The sequence below is a fragment of the Cryptomeria japonica genome, chromosome 9 (assembly GCF_030272615.1).
Source record: "Cryptomeria japonica chromosome 9, Sugi_1.0, whole genome shotgun sequence".
NCBI lineage: Eukaryota > Viridiplantae > Streptophyta > Pinopsida > Cupressales > Cupressaceae > Cryptomeria > Cryptomeria japonica.
Window position 1 is genome coordinate 572,019,602 of NC_081413.1, and position 15,495 is coordinate 572,035,096.

A 15,495-nucleotide genomic window follows, 5' to 3' on the forward strand; every position below is an offset into this window, starting at 1 on the left:
TTATCAATTTTATAGCCTCTAATCTAATCAATTTGGCCATAAAATTTTCCCAAGACATCCCATGCATCCTTAACTGTTTTACACTTGTCAATTTGAAAGATAAGAAACTTTGATATATACTTCCTCGATATCCCAATAGCCATAACATTTTTAGTGAGCCATTCCATGTGAGCATTAGGATTAGCTTTAGGATCAACTCGTGTTGTGATAGTTCCATAAATGTAGTGAGTTAATCCCTTTTCCATTAGTTTACTCCATACATCAACTTTCCATGAAGCATAGTTATGTGGAGTTAAAGGTGGAAATTTAGGACAACCCATAGCAAAAAAATAAAAGAGCACTAAGAAAAGAGAGACACAATCACATAAGACACCCCCCCAAATTCACTCAATCAAATAACCCCCCACCCCCAAAAGATGATTTGGCACTTTATATGTAATGCATGTACAATGGACCACTTGCAAAAAATGGCAAAGTGGAATTCTAATTTTAACTTACAACTACCTTAAATAGACTATAAGAGACTCCAACAAATACTGCAAGATATCTAGACAAAGATCCAAGAAAAATACAAGTACAACATAGGCCAAAAATTACCAAATACTGAAAGTACAATTTCTACTCAAAATGGCGAAAAATATGATGGCATCATATGAAAGTAGACAAAAAATTATGCACTAAAAAAAAAGACACTTGAAAAGGAGGTTGTATGAGTGAGTGACCTTCCTAATGGTTCAACAATTAGACCTTGAAATCATACCTCGGGGATTGGACATCCGACTAAGTAATTATCTTTCATCATGAAGGTGCATTTAGTTGTCAATCTGGGGCATATACTTGAAATGGGTCTACAAAGTATATGCACTAGAAAGACCGAAACAACCACCTTTCCTATTGCTGGAAATGAAATGTTGCTTAAGAAAATGCTGAAAACAAGTAACTAAAATTCTTGTAAGGAAAAATAACTAACTTCTAAGAAACAACTAAGAAAGACAGGACTTATCCATGATCAACAAATGAGATTCTACTCAGTTTGCAGTGGCTGTAGGAACAGTCACAGGAAGTATTCTAGTGGTTGCAAGAACAATCTGTGATCAAGATAATGCTAAATACAGAATGAGAAATAACTGATAAAATAAATCAAAGGAGTACTCACTAAGTGGGCCCCCTTAATAAGCATCCAAACAACTTAATCAAATGTCTGGAACTTAAAGTATCATCTTTATTGATTCAAAAGTACTTGACAACATAACAACAGATTGTTGGAAGTCTACTTCTTCAACTTAAAACTGTATTACAATTGTTGGAACTATCTTATTCTCAACCACCGTACAAGAGAAGGTAGGAGATTATTTAAAGCATGGAATTCCTAACTAACTAGCATACCACTCCCCAAAGTTCAAGGATGATGCTTTTATTGAACAAGGAGAAAAAGAAGGTGAAGTTACAAATACTGAGAATCAGTCAAAAATCTATTGGAACAATAGAGAGAATATAGTGCAACCTCAGTCCTAAATCTACTCCTTTAACAAAGGAAATCATTTGTCTTCAGGTAAGTCATAATGAACCACTTTCAACTGCCAGCTGACTCTTTCAATGACAATCCTTGTTGTCTCTTTTACCGGCCAACAACTCCATAATCTTTATTGTTGAGCATCTTGGACCGGTTCAACATTCTTCTTTAACCCTGCATGAAATTGTTGACGTGCACAAATATATGCCTAATTAACCCTACTAGAGTAACATTTAAAATCTTCATGTAACATTATTATGGATATTCCTTGTAGCATAATTACCTATTATATTGCATCAAAAAGGAACATATATCAAACGAGTTCTTGTCATATGACCATACCATCAAAACATATAAAATCTTATCACTTAACAAAGGTTTTGAACTCAAAAGACATTTTTAGACTCCCAATGTCCCAGCAATGACACATAAACATGATAAAACATAGTCATTCTTTTGACTCATCAATGAGCTTGAATGAAGTCTCTAAAGTTGCATAATTGAGGATTGGACAGGTACAGTTGTCAAAATTGAAAATTGTGAAAAATATGTTCACCAAAATCAAAAAATTCCACCACCATTGTGAAGAGAACGAAAAATTATCCCAAATAAAAAAAAAATCACTAAAAAAGGAGCTAAAATGAGCAAGTTATGGGCCTCCAAAGTTGGCCTGCAAAACAAAAAAGCTCATTGGAGAGGGGGTAATTTTTTTGAAAACCTTGTTGACAAAGTGTTGATATCAGCATTTGACGAGCTTAAATTTGGTGTTCATTTTCCTGTTAAATAAACTTCACCTCCATGCTTGTGTGGAATGTCTGTATAGTACCGACTTGACATGTGACAAACACTAACTGGTTATATGCAGTACAAAAATGTTGATGTGGCAGTACTGATTGGTGATGCGTGCGCCTATGTGGAAGATTGTATGGATGACATGGTAGCTGATGTGGCATAATTTGGTTGTTGACATGGTGGACGCATGGTGGTAAAGATTGATGATTGTACAGTGGGTTGATTGTGCTTGTCGTACCCTACGTTGATTATTCTAGTTTCGCCACGTGTTACTATCTTCTGCTAACTGTGCAAAAGATGGGCAGACGTGGGTGAATGTAATCTCTCCACGTGGCTCTGTTTGTTGTTGGTTGCGTGTATCAATGGGTGGGCACCACGTGGTGTTAGTTGTCACAATAGAGAGAGGTGGCAAAGCCAATCGACGATGCATGAGGCGACAGTGGCAAAGGCAGGTGGAGCACAAGTACACGGGTGGTGGAGCTTGTGGAAGCGGTGGGCGTGGCAATGGGGAGTAGGGCAACCAGAAGTGGGAGAACAACGACGGTAAGGGTGCAAGCTGACAAGCGACCACTGAGCAGGGTCGAGAAAAGAACCAGTGGTCGGAACACAGGTCGCCAGGGAAAAGAGCCAACAGGCGGTCGAACGTCTAAGGGACTGCAAATAATGGATTGCAAAAGCAGTACGAAGGAATAGAGCCTGCAAAAAGTGGGCTACAATGGTAGGGGGCAAGGATAAGCCTCCCACCAAATAAAACAATAATATTTGATTTTTAAATAAACAAAAACTTTTTACATTCGTACAAAAAACTGCAAAAATTTTAAGGACTAAGGAAATTAAAATAATTTTGCAGAATAATATATATATATATATATATATATATATATTTAATAAAAATCGTACCATACGCCCAAATGGGCAAATTTTTCCTCCAAGGCCCCAGAAATGATTTTCACCAAATATAGATGAATTTATAGTCAAAATACATGGAAATGGCCTCCCAGACGCAACAGTGAGATCAAAATCACCATAAGATGACCCCAAAACGCACAACTCCACGAATTTGAAAAAATGAATGCTCCAAAATGTCTCCAAATAGACCACTCAATGAAGCACCAATAACTCTAATACCATGTAAGAATTTGTCAAATATAGCCAAGATCTAAAGCACATTGAATAACACAAAAGAGAGACAATAGATTTGATAAGAATAAACTGTATTCTAATCAAGATGCAAATACCGTCAACTGGATCATTCTTGGATCATTACATATAATGTAGATGAGACTACTTATAAAGGCAAGATCATATGGATATGTGAGCACATAATCATGACATGTGTCTCACTGAGAAACAAGGGTAGGTAGGGGTAGGTAGGGGTAGGTAGGAGAAATAATAAAATATTCCACAAGAGGTGGATCACCCATCAAAGGTGAAGTATAACAACAAGACAAGATCACAAAAGGTAGAAATTCTCCTACATACATCATCCTTGTGTGAACACTTCCCTAAGTGTCTTGTATCCAAACTACTATGAAATGCATTACCCTAAGTGAACTTAAGTAAAGTGTAATTATGAGACATAGTTTACACCAACAAGTATAAAGCATGGTGTTAGGGTTAGGGTTCTTTGATAAAGCTTGGTTTCAAGGTTAGGGTTAAGAATTAATTAGGGTTAAGGGTTTTGTAAGCATAAATATTCAATTGCAGTTGGGGTTTAATTAGGTTTAGATCAAGGATGAGGTTAAGGTTAGATTGGGTTTAGGGTTTTAGGTTACTTTAGGGTTAGGTTTCAAGTTCAAGATAGGGCTTAGTTATGGTTAGGGTAAATTTTACAGTTCATATTAGAGTTCAATTATGGTTAGAATTAGGCGTACAATTCAATGCCATTAGGGTTAGGGTTAAATTAGGCTTGAAGTTCAATTAGGTTTAGGGTTTGAGGTAGAATTAAATTAGGATTAGGGTTCAATAAAGGTTAGTGTTCAAGTTAGGGTTACATTTGAATTAGTGTTAGATTAAGTTCAAGTTGCAGGTAGAGTTTAATTTTGTGGTTAGAGTTAACTTTAGTGTTAGGTTAGGGTTGGAATTCAATAAAGGTTATATTTAAGTTTAGGCTTAGGTTATGGTTTGTAGTTCAATTAGGTATAGATTAGGGATATTTTCAAGGTCAGGGTTTGATTACAGAAAGTTTTTAATTATAGTTAGGTTTAGTATTAGAGTTCAAATAGGGTTAGAATTAGACTTACGATTCACTTACATTAGGGTTAAGGTTAAATTAGGATTGAAATTTAATAGGGTTAGGGTTTCAAATAGAATTAAATTGTGATTAGGGTACAATAAGGGTTAGGGTTTAGATTAGGGTAAGGGTTAAATTAGGGTTAGATTAAGGTTAAAGTTGTAGGTAGGGTTTAATTATGTGGTTAGATTTAAGTTTAGGGTTAGGTTAGGGTTCGCATTGAATTAAAGGGATTGAGATTAAGGATAAAGGTTATAGTTAATTAGACCAAGGGTTTAAATATGATCATGGTTTGATCATGGTAAGGATTTAATTATATTTAGGGTTATGAGTAGAGTTCAATTAGGGTTATGATTCAATTACATCAGGGTTAGGGTTAAATTAAGATCAAAGTTTAAGATCAAAGTTTAATACTATTAGGGTTTGAGGTATATTATGGTTAGAGGTAGATTAGGATTAGAATTCAATTAGGGTTAGGGTTAAGTTTAGGGCCATGGTTTAATTATGATTAAATTAGGGTTCAAGTTGTAGTTAGGGCTTAATTGTAAAGTTATATTTGACTTTAGGGTTAGGTTACATGGTTAGGTTTCAATCACGGTAAGAGTAGGTTATGCTTGGGGTTTAATTAGGTCATGATTAGAGATATTGTCAAGGTTAGGGTTTGATCATGATAAGGGTTTAATTATAGTTAAAGAGTATTAAATTTCAAATAGGGTTAGAATTAGAGTTATGATTCAACTACATTAGGAATAGAATTGAAATAGGAGTAGGGTTTAGTTAAGGTTAGGGTTTGGGCTAGAATTTAATTAGGATTGAGATTGAATTAAGGTTAGGGTTTAGTTTAGGTTGCAACATAGTAAATTGTCATCAAGCCAATTTACACCTCATGTTTGTGCCCCTACTTTAGCGTGTCCTATCCTCATCACCTATCTAGGTCCATTTTATGCCCATTCTCCAGTTTTGATGCCATGAACACCCATTGATGGATTCCCTAGTGAGGTACCCCTTTCCCCTAAGACTAGTGTTAGTACCTTTTAGAGAAGGACCATGGCATCCAGTGCCATGGTCCCTCTTAATGGGACCCAAATGTGAATTGGGGCAGGGATCATATCTCTCCAATGAGAATACATCTCAATGGTTTCACATGACCATTGGAGGTCGGTCTAATTGACAATTTACCCAGATACCCCTATATAAAAATAGTTGATCAACCTAATTTCATCTATCTATCCATTCTATCCAGTCTAAGCACTCTTGCATCCGTGAAGTGTTCATTAACTAACATTTTCAGAGATCTTTAAGGCTGCATATTCCTCATTCAATCATTCTGGAGAAAAATTACAACATTCATATGCAAGCATGTGTGTGTGATTAGGGTTTTGTAATGTTCATGCCATTTCATACAACATATGTGATTACATTCAAAGAACAAAGCATCATCATCAACAATCTGCAGATCTGAGGTATATCTTTCTAGTATTTATTTCAGTATTTGCATTATTTCATTCAAGGTTAATTCCTAGAATAGGGTTTGACTTAGGCAAACCTCTATTCCCAACAATCTTCCTCCTTTTCAATGTATGCAAGAATAGGTATAGAGTTGTGTTTCAGAGGAATAACGAGATTGCAAAAAGTTAGGAGGACCAGGGTAACCACCACCACGGTCTTGACAATTCAGGCCAAATTTTGGGGAGCAGATCCAAATCATATTCCTTAGACCAGATCTAGGTTTGTGGCTTCGTACAACGATTATAGCTCACTTTTTATGCCCGATCTCTTCAATATTCACCCATTTACTCTAATTTCAATATTTTCACAAATCAATTTAGAAAGAGGGAAATAAAACCTTAACCCCAAGTGGAACCTAATCAATATTTCAAAGAGATTTTTCTTTAGAGGAATCAAGCCTAGATCTATTAGGTCCATCCCTCTTTCAATGTAATGCTTAATTAAGAAAAATTAATGGTTATGCTACCTTAATTGGTGAAACCCCAATTTTCACCTATTACAAGGGTTGGGGTCCACTTATTGTTACATTAGGGTTTAAGTTGTAGGTAGTGTTTAATTCTAGAGTTATACTTAAGTTTAGGGTTAGGTTATGGTTAGGTTTCAATTATGGTAAGATTAGGTTTAGAGTTAAGGTTATGCTACAATTAGGGTTACTATTGTAGGATAATGCATTTGTAATACTTGTTATCATTTTCTTATAAAATATTTAAAATACTTTATTATTATGTATTTTTCTTATGAATATTTGTTTTCTTATTTCAATGAAATAAATACCTTTAATACAAATAAATTTTAAACTTTATTAGTATATAATAAAATAATTCACAACTAAGAGATAAATTGATGGTGGTAGGAAAGGGGAGGATTTCGAGGCTCTGCAACTAGGGTCTACAATTAGGGTTAACGTGGACCCCTCGCGATCCTAGCATCGAGCCTTGTGTTCCTGCGTGTGGAGGAGGTGTAAGACCTCCTCCACGGTGGTAAGCATTTCCTTTTCTCTCTTTCCTATTTCTAACCTTCTGCCGAGGTGGGTGTAGTTATTGCAAGTATGAAGGAGGCCAGGAGAAGTTAATGCTTGATGGAGGCGAGGATTAATGGCCCGGAAGTGACCCATATGCCTTTTACTAAAGTCGTCGAGGAAGAAATCCTTGGTAAATCATTTTGAGACACCATCGTTGGTGACGTCGTGCATGTCTCTCGAGAGGCCAAGTTCTCTCTGGTAAGTGCTTCGACTGCAGGCATCAATGGTGGAGATGGAGGACGAGGTAAGGACCCTGCCTTGGCTCCTTGTACTTTCTCTATCTCTCCTAACGATGCCATGACCAATGCCCATGAACTTGAAAATAAGAGACTCCAAGATATTGCTATTTTCTTTGTTGTAACTAATGTGGATAAATGTTTGGCTAGGAAATTTCTTGATGACTGGATGAAAAATGTATGGGTTAGAAAACTAGGGTTCAATTTCTCTTTGTGTAGAATGATTCAGAAAGGTCTTTTTGTTATTTTCTTTAAAGACAATAAATCATGGTTAGAAGTTCTGCATAAACAATGTTGGTTTGTTGGCCAAACCACCTTCAGGGCCCTCAAATGGTCCTTTGATGCGATTAATGAAGAAATTCTGGCTATTTCTTGCCCTTGGTGGCTTCTAATTAAGAATTTACCTCCTATCTTCTGGAATTTCATTCCGCAAGTGCTTGAACCCATAGGAAAAGTGGTTAGAGTTGATCACTCTACGAATCTTGTCCCCAATCTGGATGCCAGAGTCTTGATTTCTATCAATCCAGGAGTTGACATACCCAGATTTCTCGATATCAAACTGCGGGATGAATCCTTCACTTGCATTTTGGAAACCCTAGGTAGTCTGAACCCGTGCTTCCTATGTAGGAGGGAAGGACACGTCAGGCGATCTTGCCCTATCCTTTCTAGAAGGTCTAAACCTAATGTTATCTTGCATGGGGCCGACGCGAAAAAAGATGGCTCTACTCTACCAAATTCATCATCTAAGCCTACTAAAGAACCGTCAGTTAGAGATAAATTGGACTCCCTTAGCAAGGCCATAAATATTGCAGTGGCTAGTTTCCCTATGGCTCAACTAATTGATCTCCCTAACTTTGAAAACAATTCTGACTTCGGCCCCTTTAATGCAGAATCCCCCCCACTCGATAGTTTTTGCAGCCGTCTCCCAGATGGAAGAAATCGATGACTTTGGCTTTCAGGTGGTTTTAAGGAAAAATAAAAGATCTAAAAAGATAAATGCCCAAAAATTGGCCCTATAAATAATTAGGGCCAAAGGGCAACAACATTCTCATTCTGCCAAACCGGACCTCGTGCAAGAAAGGTCTAGAACCCCTCTGGAGAATCTGGCAATGACTAGCCTTGGCGAGGACTCTCATGTCAAGTCAATAGTTAGATATTTTGAAGGAATTGATCGTGGGGTCGATGTTAATAGGAATAGGGTTGTAACCCCCCTTGCCCTCGGTGATCCTCAATCTGCTCTCACAAATTGTCAATCCCAAGTTGGGGTCAATCTACCTGACTCGACATTAGTGCAGAACGATTCGTTGGACCATCTAGGGCATGATAATTACTCCCCTCATTCTATCCTCATCATGTCCCCAACCCTTGTTCTTGAGAAAGCTAATCCCTTGATTGATGATGATAATGTCCTTTATGAGATTATCCCAGTTGCTCCAAAGATTGACAATTTTTAGAACCCTTTGCTCTCCTGAGATAGGAATGACTGAGGGGGATTCCCAAGAAGATGCCTCCTCAGTGGACATTCATGAGTTTGAGGTGGAAACTGAATTGAGATCCAACTTGTTGACCATTAATGGTGAGGAATTAAAGGATACAGACTTCCTAAATGAGGAAATTTGTGACGGTGGAGGACTCACTAGAAGGAAAAGAGGGAGGTCGTTAGGTTATAAAAACAAACTCTCTCCCATGCATAAAAAATCTAACTGAAAGGTGAGTATCCCTAAATGCTTTAATTGCTTCAAGGTTGACAAGAATGATAAATAATTGATTGTTCTCCATGAAGTGTCTATCCTGGAATATCTAGGGGCTAGAATCCCCAAACAGGAATTGTATGATGAGAAGAGTGCTTAATAGTCATAAGGACTTGGACTTTGTCCTACTTCAATAAGTTAAATCAATTAACTTTTCTTTGGAGATCAATCTAAACTTCATTTGGAAGGACTCCCTCAAATTCTTCACTAAACATGGGAAAGGCAAAGGAGGGGTTGCCATTCTTATTAAGCCTAATTGGAGAAACTCTGGAAATGGCTTGCTTCTCTTCCTGATATTTCATGGATCCTGGGGGGTGATTTCAATATGGTCAAACACAAGGATGACAAATCAAGAGGTGTTTCTATTGAATGTAAAGGTGGAGAAAAGCCTCACTGGGACATATTGAAAAACGCGAAGAGATTGTTTTGACCCTTTGGAAGGATTAAAACAAGTTCATAAGGGCATTTGGTTTACTTGGTGCAATTTCCAAAAAGATGGTAATAGAATCTACTCCATACTAGATAGATTCTATACCAATAAAGACTTCTTCTCCTTTATCCCAGATCACCAAGGCTGCCCGGTGGTGGTCAAGCCCTCCTCCCTCTCTGACCATCACCCTATCTTTGTTGAAATTGTCACTATGAGTGCAAAAAAACCCCATAGTAAAGCTGGTGGTAAGTTCATTCTCAACAACAATCTCCTCAAAGACCAGGACATGCTTGCGGCTATCCATATAGTAAGGATGTTTACTAAGTGGAATCCCTCTAATGGTTCCTTTATCAACAATTGGGACACCTCGGTCAAAAGTTGGTAGAAGATCCTTGGCACAATTGGTAAAAAGAAGGCTAAAGATGTCAGGCAGGTTGAGCTTGTTCTATCCTCTAATCTGCACAATGCGGAGCAAGTCCTTCAAAATGACCCTAGCAACTCTCATCTTACCCAGCAAGTGGCAGTGACTAGGGATGAACTCAAGAAACAGTAGCACCATAAAGCACTGGGTGCCCGAACCAGAGCCAGGATGCTCTGGCTCTCTCAAGGAGACAAAGGTTCTAAGTTTTTTTTCAACCTTCTGAAGCAAAAGCAATGTAAGGAAAAGATTGATAAGCTATGGGTGGATGGCAAAGAAATCTCTGTTGACGAGGAAATCTTGGGTGAGTTCCTCAACTTCTACAAGCAGTTGTTCTCCTCCGAGGATTCTCCTGCTTCCAGGACTACTAGGATCAAATGTGGGGCCCTTATCCCTAAGCTTGTTTCTCCTGATGAGGTTAACTCTCTTAGTAAACCCCTCTCATTGGAGGAAATTATTAAAGCCATTAATTTCCTTCATAATGACAAAGCCCCAGGGCTGGATGGGCTTACCATTGATAGTTCTGATACTTAATGTTAAGTACAGATGCCAAGTTGATAAGATAAGAGGGGGGGGGGGGTGAATCATACAAACGTAATCTTCCATAAAAACATCAGATTCAACCTCGGTAACATATAATTCAGTGGTATAAGCAAAACTGTTAAACATGCAAACTCAAAAGCATATAAACATCATAAACCTCATAACACCAGATTTAACGTGAAAACCCAAATAGGGAAAAACCACTATGGGATTTCGGACCCACTAAGAAATATACTCTTCTAGAGTATGCTCGGTTAAAAGCAAATCCTGTTAAAGATTACAAACACATTGCTAGATGTGACCCGATTAAGGGATTTCCCTCAGATCTGTTATGATCTTCACCTTATTAGAAGTGACCTTGTTAAAGGATTTCAAACACTCAATCAGAATGTCACCTTGCTAGAGGGTTTTACAAATAAGAATGTTAAGTCCACTCGACTAAGAGATTTTCTATCACTTCACAAAATAACAATAATAAAATCTATCTGCAACTTCACATCTAAAACACTAAAGCAAATTCTTATTTGCTTAATACAATCTAGACATAGAATTAATCTTGTCCATTTGTTGGGCTCTATACTCTGTTATTCAAACAGTTCTTCAAGCTTCTGTGCTCGGTAATCACTATGTAGCATCCCTGTACATACGCTTGCCCGCATACATTGTTTATCAACAGTTCCCTATTTATAAACAATTCACCAATCGCTTAATCTCCTTGATCACATTTCCCATGATCAATCATAGCCATCAGATCTTCAAACTTTGTCCAGGTTCAATGTATCCTTCGATCTGAAAATGTTTTACCCCGTCTTGGAACTTGCATACATTTCTTGGAACTTGTGCTAGGGTATTGTGGTTCAATCTGTGTTGTAGATCTTCATGTCAATTTTCCTTTGCCATAGATTCTTTAACAAACTTCATTCACGATATACCAATCATTTAATCATAGCCAGCTCATCAACTTCCTTCATTAAATAATGCTTTTAATCATTTAATGCATTCTGTTATTACTCGATTGCAACTTAATAAATACTAAACTTCACTCGGTAGACATTCTGCCTTCATTAACCGATAGCGATAACCTTAGGGTTTACCGACTAGGTTCCTTAGGGTTTACCGACTAGGTTCTTTGCTCGGTAACATAGTATAGTATTAACCTTAAAATAAATAACATATGTATGATATCAAAACAATCTAAACATCATGATCTCATCATTGTCTGACTCGGTAATAGTTGCCCATTGAATAACTTATTCATTCCCTTATTCATCATATTCTTTCCGTGTCTTTTACCGACATCTTTATACTCATCAAATCATACTTCTTAAGATATGGCAACAACATACTGAATTAGAAAATCAATTTCTTGACATCAATGACAAAATAATAATATTAAGATAGTAAACATCCTTAATCAGTTATATCCATAATCATCAACAACCTTCTCAACATCCTTATTGAAATGCCAACAATCTCTCCTTGTTTGTTATAATGCCAAATGCCAACAATCTCCCCCTTTGGCATTGATGGCAAAACCAATTGATTTGACCTAATTGATTTAGATTGTTGTGAGATTCTGAAATGCTAAAATGCTCTCCCCCTGTCATCAGAATTTTCCCCCATACATTATACTTCTCCTCTTTTCTCAGTCTTCTCTAGTCTTGTCCAGTCTTCTCCCCCTTTGACAACAATGCCAAAAAGTAAAGAACTAAAACATAATTTCTTCCTGTATGAAGTGATTTCCTGTTGTGATGTATCAACTTAGTCTCGGTCAGAGCATTTTGTCTTCAATTCTTGTTTCCTATATTGTTTCCTACACACCTTTAGAAAACCTCCTGAAGTGTGTAAATCAACATCAACTCCTAAAATATATTCTGTAGAGTCATCGAATTAATGCTTTCACCAAACTCGGTCAGTGAATGGAAGATAGGGGTAGGACCCCTAACTTACTTCTGAGATACTCAAAAATGTCCCTCGATAGTGGCTTAGTGAAGATATCTGCTATTTGTTCCTTTGTGCTAACATACTCCAACACCACTTTCTTCTCTTGAGCTTCTTCTCTAAGATAATGATATTTGATAGAGATGTGTTTCATCTTAGAGTGCATAACAAGATTCTTTGAAATGTTAATGGCACTAGTATTGTCACATAATATAGTTACTGGCTCGGTAACTTTCTCATTTATACCATCCAATAGTTGTTTGATCCATGCTATGTTGGTACAATTTAATGCTGCAGCAACATATTCAGCTTATGTTGTTGACTGTGAAACACATCCTTGTTTCTTGCTAAGCCAACTTACTAGTCTTTCTCCTAAAAAAAAGCTCCTCCACTTGTGCTTTTTCTGTCATCAATGTTGCCTACCCAATCAGCATCAGTATAAACTTTTAAATCAAAGTCATTTCCTTTCTGATATACTAAGCCATAATCCTCAGTGCCTTTCAAGTATCTAAAAATTCTTTTGATTGCTATCATGTGTGTTCCCTTGGGATCTGCAGAAAATCTTGCAACTATACCTACTGCATGTGCTATATCTGGCCTGTTGTGAACAACATATTGTAGCTTTCCAATCATGGATCGGTAAAGTGTCTCATCAATAGATATAGATTCATCATTCTTTGATAATTTACAGTTGGTAGTCATAGGAATACTTACTAGTTTTGAATCCTCCATTCCAAATTTCTTCAAGATTTCCTTTATGTACTTGGATTGAGTAATGAAAATCTCATTTTTCATTTGCAGTATCTATAAACCTATAAAATACTTTATCTCACCGATTAATGACATCTCAAATTCTTTGCTCATTTCATTTCCAAAGTTCTTGCATAAAGAGTCATTTCCACAAAATATAATATCAACAACAAATATGACTGAGATCAGTATTCCATTTTCATCATTCTTCATGGACATATTGTTGTTCTCACTTGTCCTTATAAAACCAATCTTAATCAAATAAGAGTGCAATCTTTCATACCATGCTCTAGGTGCTTGTTTCAAACCATATAATGCTTTGTTCAATTTACATACCTGATTTTTACTCTTGTCTTCAACAAGTCCTTCAGGTTCTTCAATAAAAACTTCTTCTTCTAATATACCATTCAGAAATGCAGATTTGACATCCATTTGATATACCTTGAAATTCTTGTAAGCAGCATATGCCAACAATGTTCTTACTCCTTTAAGTCTTGCTACAGGTGCAAAAGTGTCACCATAATCAATTCCTTCTTCTTGGGCATAACCTTTGCAAACTAGTCTTGCTTTATTTCGAATGACCTCTCCTTTTTCATTCAACTTGTTTCTGAAAATCCACTTTGTACCGATTACATTTTTGTCCTTCAGTCTTGGGACCAGTGTCCATGTGTCATTCTTCTTGATTTGATCAATCTCTTCTGTCATAGCATTTATCCAATCTTCACTGTTAAATGCCTCTTTCACTATTCTCGGCTCAAATTCAGATATTAGACATGTGTTCTGTCTCAGTTTGTTCCTTGTCATCACCGGATCATCCTTATCTCCTATAATCTGACTTGGTGCATGATGTCTTCTGACATATTTGGCTAATACAGGCTCGGTAGGCTCTGTATGATCTTCTTCATCACTCGGTAACCGGATATTCTCTTCATTTTCTTCAACAGTTTTCTCGGTAAGAATTGTCGGTTGAACATAGACAAATTCATCATAGTCTTCTGGTTCCTTGGAATTTCCTTCATCATTTCTTTCTGCAAATTCATCAATTTTCACATTTGTACTTTCTACTATTTTGTTAGATGACTTGATCAGACATTTAAATGCTTTACTTCTAGAAGAATAACCAAGAAATGTTCCTTCTTCACTTTTCTGATCAAACTTGACATTTCTATCATCCTTGTGTACATAGCATCTACTTCCAAAGATTTCAAAATAACTTACATTAGGTTTCTTGTCATACCAGATTTCATATGGTGTCTTCAAAGTACCTTTCTTTAGTTGTACTCGGTTCAGGGTGTAAACTGTTGTGCTTATTGCTTCTCTCCAAAATGTTTGTGGCACTTTCTTTTCAATCATCAGGGTTCTGGCACAATCCACAATAGATCTGTTTCTTCTCTCAGTAATTCCATTTTGTTGTGGAGTTCTCAGTGCAGAGACTTATCTTTTTATACCATGATCATTGCAAAATAAGTTGAACCCATTAGATGTGAACTCTCCTCCTCTATCTGATCTAAGACATTTCAGTTGTCTTCTTGTTTCATTTTCAACTCTTGCCTTGTACCTTTTAAACATTTGAAAAGCTTCTGATTTTTCTTTTAAGAACATTACTGACATCATCCTTGAGTAATCATCCACAAATAATATGAAATATTTATCACCATAATAACTTTGAACTTTCATAGGACCACAAAGATCTATGTGCACGAGATCTAAAATTCCCTTAGAAGTGTAAGACTTTCTTGTAAAGCTCGATCTTGTCATCTTACCCATCTGGAATCCTCAGCACATAGCATTCTCAGGTTTTTCCAAACTCGGTAGACCTGTTACTCAGTGCTTCTTGCTTATTTTGATCAGATTATCAAAATTTACATGACAAAACCTTTTATGCCATAACCAGGTATCATCTATCTTTGCATACAAACATTTATTCCGAGTTGAGTCAAGGTGAAATGTGTTACCTTTTGTTTGTGTCCCGGTAGCAACTAACTTTCCATTCTTGTCATGAACTTTGACAATTCCTTTATGAAATTCTATTCGGTATCCTGTATTGTTTAGCTGTGCTACACTCAACAAATTGTATTTCAAACCTTCAACCCAATAAACATCATTGCATCTTTCATTGTCAAGAAGTGTTATGGATCCTTTACCTCTTACCTGACATGGTGCATCATTACCAAATCTTACATAGCCTCCATCACAGTCTTCTAACATAACAAACTTGTGTTTATCACCTGTCATGTAATGTGAGCATCCACTATCTATGATCCAAGAATCATTAGTATTTATGTGAGATATTAGGGCTTTTTCTTCATACCTTTCTTCATCTGATCCATCTTTGATAGCCACATAAACTACTTCCTC